At 41.9% G+C, this 15,695-nt stretch overlaps 1 protein-coding gene across 1 annotated transcript in view; it reads left to right on the plus strand.

Moving 5' to 3' along the window:
• The window catches only part of ZNF609 (zinc finger protein 609), a 204,990-nt gene that overhangs the window by 26,056 nt on the left and 163,239 nt on the right, over positions 1–15,695 (plus strand). The gene's annotated exons all lie outside the window — the stretch shown is intronic.

The following is a 15,695-nucleotide window of genomic DNA, read 5'->3' on the forward strand; positions in this document are numbered from 1 at the left end:
GCTGTGTGTACTCTGTGGGAGGCTCATTAGTTTGTGGGTAATGACCAATTACAAGGTCAGAGCAGCTGGTAATGATAATGTGGTTTTGTTCCAAATTAGAGGATTCCCTGCTGACTCATTTGCAGCAGGCCTGGACATTTTGGAAAAGAATATCTGTTGTTGGGGGCAGCTACTTGGGAGAAGGTATTTTTTGAATTCTGAATTGAGGTACTCCCATTTTGTCTTTGTCCCACCTCAGGCATGTATTGCTAGAAGCTGGCATGAAATCTTTATGCGATTCACAGTTTGATTGGCATTTTGTCATCACAGTCAATGGTTGATAAACTTATTAAGCTTTTGGTTAAATGTATAGGTTGTACGTTGTTGTTAATGGGATAAATGGTGCTGCTGGTTCTCTGGTAAAAGAGGTTAATTAAGATTCATGGGGTATATCTTAAATATTCTCTTGGTGATTACTAGGAACAAAGGGCCACAGGTAAGCAAGGAGCAGTAGGTCATACCTGTACTGTGAGGTGCTGAAACAGACTTTAGGAATTATGTTTTGGCTATGAAGATTTCGCCTAGAAAGAGATTCTTTGACCACTAAAGTTGCAGCACTTTGGCAGATATCTTCTGCAGCTGTTGGGAATCAGAGTTCTCTCATGGTTCTATTGCTGCCAAATAATGTAATAGTACTTTACCTTCTGCTCAACTTGGAAGGATGGGTACCTGTAGTCCCCCTACGGGGACATTGCTGAGTCCCCTGCTCTGGGAACACGGTAGGTGATGCCTCAGGAAATAGAGCTAACAGGCCTGGAACAAATAGATGTGCTTTTATGGTCAGCTCATGTTTTCTTAAACTTTAAGTTTACAGTTTCCTACAAGGCTACTGTCCTGATGATGAGCTATTCATCGGCTCTTGATTTTCTACTCTGTGCTCTGCCTGCCCTATACTTTCAGCTGATCCCAGCAGATGCAGCCTAAATTGATTTCTTCATAATTACATCAGCTGCAGCAGGGAATACCAATTTCCATGTATAAGTGTTAATAATAAATAAAGACTGGATGTGTATGTTTGGGTGGGGATATCCTCTTAGTGCCTGGATTTTAGTGGTAGCCTCTGGCACTTCTGTAGCTTTTAGTAATATCTAGGCTTCTCCTAGTAACAGAGCTGTGAATTTCTTTCACTAATAACACAGTGGCTCATTCCCATTTCCCAGTAGCAGCTGCCAGAGAGGCAGCCTGTGTTTAGGTGGCAGATGCTATAGTCCACCTCAGCAGAGTCAAGTTCCAGCTGGTACTGGCATGGTTCATCCTGTGCTGGCTGTGATTTGCCATTTTCTCTGGGGTACAGATGGATAATACTGTTTTAAAGAGGCCTAGGAGTCCTAGAAGTCCTTGCTTCTGTTCCACGCCTATTAGACTGTTCCCTACATCTGGCTGCAGGAATTGTGTCATATATCTGTGCCCATAATTATTCTTCCTATTCTGAAAAACGCTTCTGAGGGTGGCCTTCATTTTCTTTTCTGTTTAGAGTACTTCCCTCATGTTGCAACCCTCCAAGCCTAGTAGCTGGTGAGTGAAAGGATTAATATTGCTTGGCCTCATGTTGGATTTAAGTCTAAATGTTCACGATTGTCTCCAACAGAGAAACAAATGAAAGCCGTTTCCACTCAGATGGGTGCAGGGACTTGTTGGGTGATTTCCCTTCAGATTATAATTGGACTGAAAGATGTAGTGTATTTAGCTAAGAATATACCTTAGAGCCAAGGAATCTTGCCCCCTAATAATAGGATTTTGCTGTGAGACTTGCTTCCTAGGGAGACAGAGAATAGGGCAGTTGAGTGAGAACAGAATGAGTGTGCTTCAGTTTTTGAAAGAGTGATGAATTGCTAAGAACTTTTAGCAGCAGAGAATGTGCTGTGCAGTATGATGTTCCAAAGAGCCTGCTTTTTCAGTTCCTTCTCCTGTGCCCTCAACCCTTTTGGAAAGTCTAGTTCTTGGGGTGACTTACCATACTGCCTTTGGCCAGTGAAATAAATAACTATTTAAGTGTTTGGAAGTTGCTAGGAGATGAAAACACTCTTTAGGGAGAGAGCATTCTGGAAGTGAAGGAGGGGAACATGCAAATTAAAGAGTCAGGAGCCTGTTAGTGGAGCAGATACTAAGAAACAAGAACCAAAAGAGTTGGGGTAATAGGTGTTCAGACAGTGTTTGACAATTGGTACTATGATTTATAGGCAAAGTCTTTGAAAACCTTTTGAGATTTTGTTTCTGAGATACTGGCTTGCCTATGGCCTAACTGGTTTGGAATGTTCCTTCTGTGTAAGGACAACCAGCAAAACCAAAACAGCAAAACAGATGTTTTGATATGATCTAGGAATTGCATTACTCTAAGCTGGGAACTGTCATGTAAAGGGAAAACTCATAAAGTTTGAAAGTATCTTAACTGGAGTCATTCCCCCCACTCACTCCTTTGGAAATAGGGCAGAAGACCATGGTGTCTGTGGTTCCGGGCAGGATTCTTACATGTAGAGTATCAGCTAATGAAAGCGATTGGAGTATTCATGTAATCTGCTTTATGGCCTTCTCTCTCTGCTAGGTACACACCTCAGGCTGTGGCTGATGGAATTTTCTATAAGCCAAGGAGCCAAAGATATGAATTTCTGTCCGTGGGATCCCACTTTTATTCCTCTGCATCTCTGGCAGGATGCCCTGTGTTGTTTCCCAGAGTTGTAGGAGAGACTAGAGATGGCTCTTAGCAAACGCAGCTGCCCCAGAGTTGTAGCAGAACACTCCTGCCTTATGCTTCCTGCCGCTGAAGAGATGGGGGAGGGCACGTTGAGGAATAAACAAGACAGAGCTTTCCGGCTCCTGTCTGTTCCCTTGCCTTTGGTTTGATTGATAGGTTGTTAAGTTAAGGATGGAAAGGGAGGGAGTGCGTCCGTCTGAGTGTCCTGAGTTTAGTGCTTGTGTCGCCACTCTGACAGGCAAGAAAAGAGGAATTTACAAATCACAGATGGCAGTGATCCATCTGTGCTGACTCTGTCACAGCCTATGACCAGCTGTTTAAGGGGAGATTCTCTTTTTCTCTTTTCCAAGTCATGGATGGTGACCAGTAGGCTCTAATGGTCCAAGAATCTAGGAATTTGCAACCAGAAGTTCCTGGTTTCTCTTTAGCTGTTGTTTTGATCTTGCAAGTTAGGGGCATTCAGCCTTTGCCATGTTTGTGTCAGCTCTATTCCTTTCAGAATGCTCCCTATGTTTACTACTTCTGCTTTAGTTTAGAATACAAAGAGAACAATTGAATGTATTCTTTGCTTTCTGGCCTTCTGATCATGTGTGTTATCATGTCATGTGTCCTCAGAGCATCTTCCTTTGCCCTTGGTTATGTGTTCGTGTCCTACTTTATGCCTTCCAGCTCATTTTTCTTGTGTTGCAATTTCTCATTGCCCAACCAAGGTTAGTTCTCTTTTATTCCTTCACATCCAAGGCTCTTTTTCTTCATGCTGTCCTTTCTCAGCTATTGGTGACACAGAAGTCAGTCTTGCTTTCTAAAGCCAAATATCCTCAAGCATTTTCCTTTATGGAAAAAATAACACAAGTTGATATTTATATGGGACGGAGTCACGTTCTCTAATTGAAAACTTAAACTATTTTTTAATTCAGCAGTTCTATTTTCCTGCTGTGTACTGCAATCCAAAGAAGGTCCAGAAAAAGATTTGTCTAATTTCCTCATTTTTAAAAAAAAGATTTATTGATTTTTCTTGGAAAGTCAGATATACAGAGAGGAAGATCTTCCATCTGATGGTTTACTCCCCAAGTGACCGTAATGGCTGAAACTGAGCCAACCTGAAGCCAGGAACCAGGAGCTCTTCTGGGTCTCCCATGTGGGTGCAGAGTCTCAGAGCTTTGGGCCATCCTCAACTGCTTTCCCAGGCCACAAGCAGGAAGCTGGATGGGAAGCAGGGCCACTGGGATTACAACTGGTGCCCATATGGGATCCCGGGCATGCAAGGTGAGGACTTTAACCACTACGCTATTGCGCCGGGCCCATTTCCTCATTTTTTCAATGGCAGAAATTTAAGACCAAGAAGATCATGTGTCTTTCTCAGAATCTTATAGATAGTTGCAAAGCCAAGTTCAGAAATCAGGTTTCTGGATGTCCAATTTTTTTTTTTAATACTTATCTTTATTCTAAAGGTGAAGTTCTGGAGAGAGAGACAGAAAGAGTTCTTCTATCTAGCTGAGGCCAGGCTAGGCTGAAGCCAATAGAATAAATGTCCACCTGAGTCTCCCATATGAATGGGTGGCAGGGACCTGAGTACTAAGGCCTGCATCCATTGTTTTCCTCTGTGCGTTATAATGCTGGAACGTGGAGCAGAAGTGGAGCATCTGGGCCTGCTGAGGAGATGATGATGCTACAGTTAGCTGCCTGGCCCTGTGTACCACAATGGGCCTGGACATTCAGTTCTTAACAACATGCTGTTACTCTGGGATTTTTTTTCCCCTTTTAGTAATACACTCTTTTTACTATTTTATTTTGTTCATTTGAAAAGAATATATATGCAATAAAATATGTTAAAATTCATACAATAAATGATATTTTATTATTTGAGAGAAGAGAGATCAAAAAAGATCTCCCATCCCCCATTCAGTTTACTCTCCAGATTTCTGCATCAGCCAAGGTTGGCCCAGGCTGAAGCCAGGAGTCAGGAATTTGGTTCTGGGATCCCAACTACATATTGCAGTTTAACCATTGTGGCACTTGTACCTGCTCCCATTTACTTCTTTCATTATTATTTATTTGAAAAGCAGAGACAGAGAAGGATTGCCCATCTACTAATTTACTACCCTGCGATAGCCAGGCTTTGGCTTTGAAGCCAGAATTCAGAGCTAAATTTGGGTCTGCCACGTAGTAGAATCCCAGTTGCTTGGTAAATATTGCCCAGCGTATATATTAGTAGGAAGCTGGATTGGTGAACAGAGCTGGAACTCAAATCCAGGCACTCTGTTATAGAATATGGGTGTTTTGACCTTTTCCCTCCACTTCCTACCTTCTCTATTTAATGCTTTCAATGAAAGCTTTTTAGATTTCAGTATTGTACTTGATGCTGGGTTTACACATTGGTAAGTAAAATAGAAACCATCCCTGCTTTTTAAGGAACTCTTGCATTTATAGGCCATAGCAGCTTCTGAAAATACGTTCCATAAAATCATCATGTCATCTGAATATCAAGAGTAAGGGTCCTTGGGCTCTACCCTAGATCTCCTAAGTAAGTTTTTTGGGATAAAGGCTCAGAAAATCTGTACTTCAGAAGTCTCTTTAGTTGATATATTCATTAAAGTTAATTTCTTTTATAAAGTAGGCTTTGAGAGGCCACTTCTAAGTTAAAACACCAGCCTTCTGGGCTTAAATGTCACATCAGTTCTTATGGATGATTTATTGATTAAGGATATACATTCTGGATCCAGACTGTCTGGATTCGCATCCCAGCTCTGCCATTTGTTAACTGAATGGTGTTGACCAAGTTACTTAACTGCTTCGCCTTGTTTTTCTCATCTGTAGAATGATGACAATAGTACATATGCAAGGTTATTGTGGGATTAAATTACTTGTAAGTGCCATGCATATAGGAATCATCAAATAAATATTAGAAGAGAATGATTTGAGTTGAAATATGTTTCATTCTGCCCTAGGCAATTATGAACTGATATAACAGCATGCAGGAAGCCCAATATCAGTAGATGAACAGGTTGGCTAAGACTTTCATTATTGTGCTCAGAAGTCATTCCAAAGCTGGGGTGGGAAATTTGCATGCGGGTGATGCCTCCCCAATACTTAAGTTGGAGGGGGGAGAAAAGACTAGGAATTGGTTTCAGGGGATATTGAAGGGGCTGTTGGATTTCAGATTTAATATGAATTGAATTTTTCTTCCTGGCCGCATCCCTGGTGTGAGGCTGGGTATGTTGGATGGATGTTATCTGGGGTTTGCCAGTATTTGCAATCTTGTGGATGCTGGAAGAGCACTAAGTGTTTTTGTATCTACACAAGAGTGCATGGAAAACGAAGTCCTGGTCTTTAATCTTCCTCTCCCAGCGTGAACTTGTGTTTTTGCCATTTGGGTATAAGAGCTTTCACCAGCAGAGCTTATCCAGGGAGGCAGCAGGGCTTGGGCTTAAGGCTGGAGGTGGCAGTAACATACACAGCTGAGATCCTGCCACTGCTGGCTGGCTGAGCCCTCCTCTCTGTGGTTTTCACTCTTCAAGCCATGCTTGAGTAACCCGCCTCCAGAGCTGCTGACAGGGCTGTGTTCAGAGGCCTTGGAAATTACACTGTTCATTTCCTTATCATCCCCTGACCTGCAGTGCAGAGCCTTCTGGTGCGGGAACAAGGCAGAAAAAAATCCAGACGGCTCCCAGCCAGCATGTGTCAAGAGCTACAAAGAAGGAAATTGGACTTGCTCACTTGAAAACCATGGGGTTAGGCTTTGATTTTTGGTTCCTGCAGAGTTATTTGTGTGTGTGAACATGTTCTGTCTCTGTATATGTATAGAATGAGACTGTGCATGGCAAAGATGTGGAGGAGGAGCATGTGGAAGTAAAGAGCAGAGGGAAGATTGCTTTTCTCTTCAGTTAATTTCCCAGTTGTGCCGTTGGGATGGGCCTGGATGCATTAGCATCAGGAAGGTGCCAGACCATATTAATATTTTAAAATATATTTCTCTCGGTGCAGTTTAGTCATGGTTGAGAGCACCCACACAAGAAGCTTCCCTGGGCTGGCCGAGGAGACTTTTTTTTAAAACAAATCCTATTCCCTGAAGTAATTCATCCTAGATGATATTTGACATAGTCGATATTTAAGCTGCCTAGGAAAATGTAGATTTTGGGTGAGTCTTGAGTAAGAGAAGTAGCTCTTTTGAGATGGAGCCTAGGATAACAAAAGAGAGATTGGAGAAATTTAGAGCATTTTGATATTTTTATGTAGATGGAAAAATTTATTCTAAGAGTCTATATTTGGGTGGGATTAATATTACAAAACAATCTATTATTTTCTTTTCACCTATCTCTTTCACGGGGAAGCCCAAAGGAAAACCTTTTCTGGCCAAGGAAACAAAATATAGAGGTTTGGGGGATAAAATTTGTAATATTTTGTTCATAATTTTCCTTAGATCTCCACTCTATTTGTATTACTGGTGCCATTGGACCCTTTGTGAAATAGAGTAGTGGAGTTGGGGAGGGGAAAATTGCTTAGCTTTCAGACCCTGGAGGTGTTTTTAAACTGTCTTTCATGTTGAAAGTGTTTTCTGAAGTGATAGCTAAAGCAAGAAAGGATTGCTGTCTTTCTTCCCTTCTTATAAAGCAGTGGGTCCTATTGCGGCAACAAGAGCAGTTTTTGAGAACTTGTTTAGAATGCTCATCTCAGAGCTCATCCTGGGCTTCAGAATTAAAAAATCTGGGGGGTTTGAGACCTAGAAATGAGGATTTCAACCGAAGTGCTTTTATCACTATACACACTGAGGTTTGCAAAGGTTAAAGAATGTAACAGGCACATGTTTGTACCTGTGCCTTTTTACCATGAAAGTGAATTTTTTTTTTAAAGATTTATTTATTTTTTTATTACAAAGTCAGATATACAGAGAGGAGGAGAGACAGAGAGGAAGATCTTCCATCCGATGATTCACTCCCCAAGTGAGCTCAACGGCCGGTGCTGCACCAGTCCAAAGCTGGGATCTAGGAACTTCCTCCAGGTCTCCACATGGGTGCAGGGTCCCAAAGCTTTGGGCCATCCTCCACTGCTTTCCCAGGCCACAAGCAGGAAGCTGGATGGGAAGCGGAGCAGCTAGACCAGTGCCCATATGGGATCCTGGGCGTTCAAGGCGAGGACTTTAGCTGGTAGGCCACGGTGCCGGCCCGTGAAAGTGAAATTTACCAAAAACTTCTAAAAAATAACCCTAGACAGAAGGTATGATTGTTTTTCTTTGAGTGGTATTTGAATAAATCTTTTGTCTTTGTGGACAAGCAAAAGGGAACCTCAGGGTTTGAACTTTGAGAACAGAAGTGGCATTAAATTAGTTAACCTTCCTGAGGTTAACTTTTCTTCTCTACAATGTGTAAATAAATAATAGTACAGACTCATAGGGTTATTGTGAAGACTAAGTAAGATAACGAAGGTTAAACAGTCAGCACAGTGCCCAGCATATCGTTAGTACTCAGTAAATGTCAGCAGTTACTGGTGCTGTTGTTCTTAGCTGGGAGGTACAAGGGCATTGTGAGATGAAGGAGGAGTATGTCCGTAGAGATTCTGAAGATGATAAGCCACCAGACACTTTGGAATATAATAAATTTATGATAGCTAATATTCTGGCTTCTACTGATTTCCAGAAATGCTTGAGAGATTGATTCAGAGCCTTTGGAGCCATTGAAGTTTGCAGTCTCAGTGTTTGATTGATTAGCTAGTTTGGGAGCGTTTGATGGACTCCATTTGGTAGAAGACTGTTCTCAGGTTAAAGAACCACAAGCTTTGCTTAACTGTTTTCTATTAAAGTCAGTTTCTACAGTATTTAACCATCTCCTTCAGAATTATTTTCCTAAGAATTGAAATGAAGATAACATGATTGTTTTACTTTAGAAAGGGTTTTTTTCTTCTTCCCTTCTTTGCTAATCCTTGTAGAGGGGAGGATTTAGTGTTTTGAAGGGATTAGCAACTGTAACCTGAACTGTCAGAAGAATGAGGATTAGATAGTGTGTGTGAATTTGTCACTAGCTGCTGGAAGAAAAAAGACAGTTCTTAGATTTTTTTGGAGGTGACCAATTTTCAAATAAAAGTTTATTGTCTATTGGGGGGATGCAGTTTGACTGTGTGCCTGTGCCTGAAAAATTGAGACCTCTGAGTTGTAGCCATAGTATCAAATACTAGAAAATATTTTCAGACCTGGGCATTAAATCCTTTCTGCGACTCTGTTTAGTAATGGTTTTTTCATTGTAAGAAATTATGCAGAGATAATGGAATTCACCCAACTTAAAATTATTACTTTGTTCCTGGTTGATACCTACCTACCTACCTACTTACCTACCTACCTATATTTCTCTCTCTCTCTTTCTCTTTTTCTTTCTCTCTTTCTTTCTCTCTTTCTCTCTCTTTCTTTCTTTCTTTCTTTCTTTCTTTCTTTCTTTCTTTCTTTCTTTCTTTCTTTCTTTCTTTCTTTCTTTCTTTCTTTCTTTCTTTCTTTCCTTTCTCTCTCTCTCTCTCTTTCTCTCCCTCTCCCTCCCTCCCTCCCTTCCTTCGTTCCTCTCTCTCCCTCCCTCCCTCCCTTTCTCTCTCTCTCTCTCTCTCTCTTTCTCTGATATATTTATTTTTATTGGAAACTCAGATTTACAGAGAAAGATTTTCTGCCCACCCCAAGTGGACTCAATGGCTGGAGGTTAGCCAATCTGAAGCCAGGAGCCTCTTCCGGGTCTCCCACGTGGGTGCAGGGTCCAAAGGCTTTGGGCCATCCTCCGTGGCTTTTCCAGTCCACAGGCAAAGAGTTGAATGGGAGGTGGAGTAGCCAGGGTAGGAACCAGCACCCAAATGGGATCCCCAATTGGGCGCATGCAAGACTACCACTAGGTTATTGAGCTGTGCTTGATGCATTTTTTAAAAAGATTTATTCATTTTTATTGCAAAGTCAGTTATACAGAGAGGAGGAAAGACAGAGAGGAAGATCTTCCATCTGATGAATCACTCCCCAAGTGACCACAACAGACGGTACTGTGCCAGTCCGAAGCCAGGAGCTAGAAACTTCCTCCAGGTCTCCTGCAGGGTGCAGGATTCCAAGGCTTTGAGCCATCCTCCACTGCTTTCCCAGGCCTCACGCTTCCTAACTGGATGGGAAGTGAGGCTGCTGGGATTAGAACTGGTGACCATATGAGATTCTGGTGAGTTCTAGGCAAGAACTTTAGCCACTAGGCCACTGCGCCAGGCCTGGTGCATTGCTTTAAAAGTCAGATACTTGGCGCTGCACTGAGTCAAACAATAGTGAAAGGTGCAAAGATTGCTCTAGAAAGGCCTATAGTCATCAGACTCACACCAGGACAAGTAGCAGTAGACACATTAGCATCCAGTGCCTTTCTTGGCACTGAGACTTTTCAGCTTGAGATGCTTTTAAGAATCACTTTCCCTCAGTTCTCAGTCTTTTGGTTAAGATCATGTGAAGGAAGAATTATTTCCTAAGCTTTGACAAAGCACCAGTGCCCAACTTTGGTAAAATCTGTGAGACTGGGCATCCCAAGTAGCTTTGCTTTGTTTTGCTTTTCTCTTCTCTTCTCTTCTCTTCTCTTCTCTTCTCTTCTCTTCTCTTCTCTTCTCTTCTCTTCTCTTCTTTCTTCTAAGCTTATCTGTTGTGAGTAGACATTTAACATAGTACTTGGGCCTGGCACAGTAGCCTAGTGGCTGAAGTCCTCACCTTGCATGTGCTGGGATACCATATGAGTGCTGATTCCTACCCTGGCTGCTCCACTTCCCATCCAGCTCTTTACCTGTGGCCTGAGAAAGCAGTCGATGACAGCCCACAGCTTTGGAACCCTGCACCTGCGTGGGAGACCCAGAAGAAGCAGCTTCTGACTCCTGGCTTCAGAGCAGCTCAGCTCCAGCTGATACAGCTGCTTGTGGAGTGAATCAGCAGATATAAGATCTTTCTGTTTCTCCTCTCTGTAAATCTGACTTCGCAATAAAAATAAATAAATCTTTTTTAAAAATAGCAGTTAAGATGCTCCTTGAGATAGCTGCATTTCACATTGGTGTCCCTGAGTTCAAATCCTAACTTGTTTCCATCTGCCTATCAGTATGCATGCTTGGTGGCAGCAGGTGATAGCCCAAGCAATTAGGAACTTAGTTGGGCTAATCTCCTACAGGGATATTGGGGTTGAATTCCTGGCTTCTGGCTTTGTCCTGGCTTTACGTTGGTTCCAACTACTATGGGCATTTGAGGAGTGAAGCAGCAAATGGGAGATTTTTCTTTCTCTCTTTCAGTACCTCTTAATTCAACATGTAGTTGTAATATTCCTCTTGGTTAAAAATTATTGCTGTGGGTAAAGACTGCCACTTGGAATGCTCATTGCTACCTTAGCCAGCAGACTTTTGAAGTTGTCTGGTTTTTGCCCATCCTGAGCTATGCCTTGCCCATGGATGAAATGTGATTTGTAAGTATCTCATATGGCATACTCAAGATTAATCTGCTTCCTTGCTCAATCTACAGGATGCTTATGCTGGAGTCATTAATTTAGGAATACAACTACAGTGAATCTTCTCAATTTCAAGTAAATTTGAAGGAATAATTACTGAATTTCTCTGACAGTAGTAATCCTTTATGATGTAGAAACTATATTCGTGTTTTAAAATTTTTAAGGGCGAGCCCTATGTGGCAGACTACTGGCTAAAGGCCTAATCTTGCACGCGACGGGATCCCATATGAATGCTGGTTCGTGTACTGGCTGTTCCACTTTGCTTTCAGCTGGTTTATGAATGCATTTTTCTGCTTATATTAGCTACTGAGTGTTCCTAATTTTCTGGGAATTCATGATATAACAAGATAAAGCAGTTTATCTATACAAAAAAAGGGAACGGGGCTTTATTCCCAAGTCTACTTCTGGATGTTACCCAAATTAAGCATACTTATTTTAGGAAAAAAAAAGCATTACCCTACAGTAATAGTAGAAATCTCTTAGTTCATTTTTTCTCCAGTAATCACATTATCTTTGAAGTAAAAAGAAATTATTTTAGGGGAAGTGAGCATACCCTACTAGTTATGTCTATATCACACAGCAAAATGCCTGGGTTCATTTCCTGGCTATGACTCCTGACTCCAGCTTAGCAGTGCAGACCCTGAGAATCATCAGTGATGGCTCAGTTCCACCCATGTGGGAGCTCTAGACTGCCTCATTCCCAGTGCCTGTTTCTGGCTCCGACCCCAGCCTCAGCCCCAGCTTCATTGGGCGTTTGGTAGTATACAAGTAAATGGGAGTTCTGTTTCCCTGACTTCCTGTATATGTGTGAATGTGTATGTCTGTCATCTCTTTTTCTCTCCCATAAGAAATAATAGACCAACATTTTACAAAATGGATCAGGTCATAAAATATTTCCCTGCTGGAATCTGAAGTCTCATGTTTATGGGAGAGTAATTGGAATGCTAAACTGTTACCAGAGATACATAGCTGGATATAATATGAACTATCAGCTCGGCCAAAATTATGATTATATAGCTTTAAATTCTAATATAATGAAATTTGAAGTATAATTTTTAGTATAATTTTTTGGTACAAATATGACTCTTGTTCTCATATTTTATATTAATTTGCACTTAAAATGGATCTTTTTGTAGACTGTAGAATATCTCAAAAGCATACACCACTGAGTAGGAAGAGCAAAAATTGGCAAATGTAGAGAAAAAGTCATCATACAAAATGACTGCACATTTGTACATACCATATTAGACTAGATCTTAATTCTGTCACTATGCAGATTCCTAAACATCTGGTAGAATATCTGTTTTAGATAAAATATGCCATAAGGCATTTTCATTTTGCTTGTACATATGTGCTTGGATTGAAGATATAGGCATTTGAAATCAAACAAGATGGTTTCAGACACAGGCTGAGTTGTTTGCTGTGGCCCTTGTCCTTTTCTATCCTCTTATAAAGATCATGATCTGAAGTCAGGATGTGAGAATTGAAATGAAGAGAATGTGATTGTTTTTAAATGAAGGTAATATGAGGCACTAGGTCAGACATTACCTTTCAGTTTTATATTTATTTAAAAAATAAATTTCAATTAAATGTTTATTTCAAGTAAAAAATGTACTTGAAAGAGTTAGAGAGAAAGAGACACAGCTCTTCCACATGGTGGTTCACTCTCCAAGTGGCTACAGTGGTCAGAGTTTGGAGCCAGGAGCTTCTTTCAGGTCTCCCATGTTGGTACAAGGACCGTCCTCTGCTACTTTCCTAGGCCATTAGCAGTGAGCTGGATCAGAAGAAAAGTAGCTGGGACTAGAACTTGCACCCATATTGGGTGCCAGCACCACAAGAAGAGGGTTGGCTGGTAAGGCCACCACGCCAGCCCCAAGAAACTACCCTGCACAATTAAGATACTGCTGTATTGGGAGCTTCAAATCACACAGCCAATTTTTCTCCAGCCTTGAAACACACTATCCTTTCTTCATTTGAGGTCGCTATGTAAGGGATGACTCATGTTAAGAATTGGAATTATATTTAAGAAATTTATATTTATAAATGTTAGAATTATTCTAAACCTCATGAGATAGCACATGCTTTTGAGAGGCACATGTGAGTATCACACAGATTAGATAAGCAGTCATAGGTAAGTCATTAGGTGAACCACGTGCCTGGGGGATCCAGACACCTGCCTGCTGCTCAGATGTACCTGGACTCCATCAATAAGTAAACCTTTGAAAAAAAAAGAAAAAAGTGGAGCAGCAGGAACAGGGACGTGAACTGACACTTCAATATAGAATACCAACATCTTAGGCAGCTGCTTACCTTGCTATGCCACAACACCACAGACGTCTAGGCTGTTTTTAAAGGAGTTGATTTATTATTATTATTTTTTTCAATTATTTTACTTTGGTAAACTTTACATAGTTAATTAGGGCACAAAGGGTCAAGGGCTACTGGAAAGTGGGTAAGACCATTGTTTTCACATTAATATTCTTTTTTTTTTTTCTGTTTCTGGGGTAAGGGAAGAGATAAAGGGAAAAGCCCCACCCAGTCTGATACCCAGCCCAGGTCCCCGAAGTGGGGCATGCACCGAGGGTCCTGCTCATGCAGTTTTGATAGTTCAACAGTTCTGATTGCTGCCAATCTCGCCATTCCAATCACAATGAAATCTATTCAGAATCCACTGGCTGACATAGTCTCTTCATGGTTGGGGTTCAGAGATCCACAGTTCAGTTGGAGGGATCTCCAAAGAAACTTCTGATGTGATCCCAGACCTGATTCTTGTGTGTGGTTGTCAGCACGGGGTCCTGCACAGTCTGTCACCCCAATCAGCTTATGAACATGCTGGTCGTTGCAATTGCTGGGTCAGTTCTGTTTCCAGCCCTGTCTTCTACCCAAACCAATGGATGTTGTAGTCAAGTCTGATCCTGCCCACCACGCTCTCGGCCCTTACACAAACCAGTGGGGGCTGCAGCCTAGTCGGAGCGACCCACAATAACCCCCACCAGACCTGCCCCCTGCCCTGGTTCCCATGCTTGCTACTATGTTCAGCAGACTGGTCCAGTCTGTCCCACATCACATTCAGCTCTCATACATGTCAGTGGACATTAAAACCTAGTTCAACCCAACCAGCCCCACTATATAGCCCACAGACATGCTGGCGGGCACCATTCTGTCTAGCCATCCCTGCCCCTGTCCTGGTTTTCATGCTCTCCAGTAGGAGTGGTAACCCAAGACAGGGCTGCCTAGTATTTCCCTACAGGCCACTCCCACTACTCGATCCACTCTCCAGGCAGTTCTGCAGTTTCACTTGGCAGAATTAGCCCTCAGTGCCATCCTGTGCCAGCTGATGCTTCAGTAAAGTCCAACTAACCCTCACCCACTCTGATCTATGCTTGCACCAGGTGGAGCAGTCAATCCTGCCTTGCTTTTCCCTGATCCAGCTCACATGAGGCCCACAGGTGTTGTAGTCTGCTTCATTTCTACTCATGCTCTCCAGTGGGAGTGGCGGTCCAGCAGGGAAGTCCTGCATATTCCCCCTATCAGCTAATTTTTTTTTTTTTTTAGTTCTCTGAAAGGCTGCTGGGTCAGTCCTCAAATGTCTGTAATAACTGGACCAGGCAAAAGTCAGGAACTTGGAACTAGACCCTGCTGTATAAAAGTTTTGTTTTTTTTTCCCACTAGATTCAGTAAGAATCTAAACCATGCTTCTTTTTCCTGTTTTTATTTGATGTTATTTCTGACGCTCACTTTGATATTTTTTCTTGGTCCTAACTTAACCAGGCGGGATTATCTTGTTATGTGGATTTAGGACAAGGTCCTCCTTTCTCAACTGAAAAAAAAGTTAGGCCTCCTCCTGTGGTGCCAGCATCCCGTCTTGACATCAGCTCAAGTCCCAACTGTCCCACTTATTATCCAGCTGCTTGCTGTGGCAGCAGCAGATGACCCAAGTGTTTGGGCCATTCATATGTGTGGAGGCTGAGAGGAGGCTCCTGGCTTCAGACTGGCCCAACTCTGGTTGTTGCAGCCATTTGGTCAGCAAACCAGTGGATTGATGATGTGTCTCTCCTATTTCTGTAACTGCCTTTCAAATAAAAATAACTCTTAAAAAAGGTGTTATTAAAAACAAAATAAGGTGCTGCTTAGGACTTCCATCTCCCATCCTGGAGTGACAGGGGTCAAGTTCCTGCTCTATTTGCAATTCCAGCTTCTGCTGACCCTTAATTGGGAAGCCAGTGGAAAGCAGTATACAATGGCTCAAGTACCCAGGTCTCTGCTGCCCATGTGAAAAACTTGGAATTCAGTTCCTGGGTCCTTGTTTTAGTGTCTCTTTCTCTTCCTTTCAAATAAAGTGAAAATAAGCAATAAGTTTTACATGTTTCTTTAAAAAAAAAAAAAAAGAAAAGGAACAACAGATATGTGAAACAAAACAGATTTTACTAGGGAAAGCTAGTTATAACCTGGGAACAGCACTGTCAAAATCAAGAAAATCATTGTGCTAG

This window comes from Ochotona curzoniae, unplaced genomic scaffold, assembly GCF_017591425.1.
Source record: "Ochotona curzoniae isolate NIBS_2020 unplaced genomic scaffold, NIBS_Ocur_1.0 scaffold_4701, whole genome shotgun sequence".
Lineage (NCBI taxonomy): Eukaryota > Metazoa > Chordata > Mammalia > Lagomorpha > Ochotonidae > Ochotona > Ochotona curzoniae.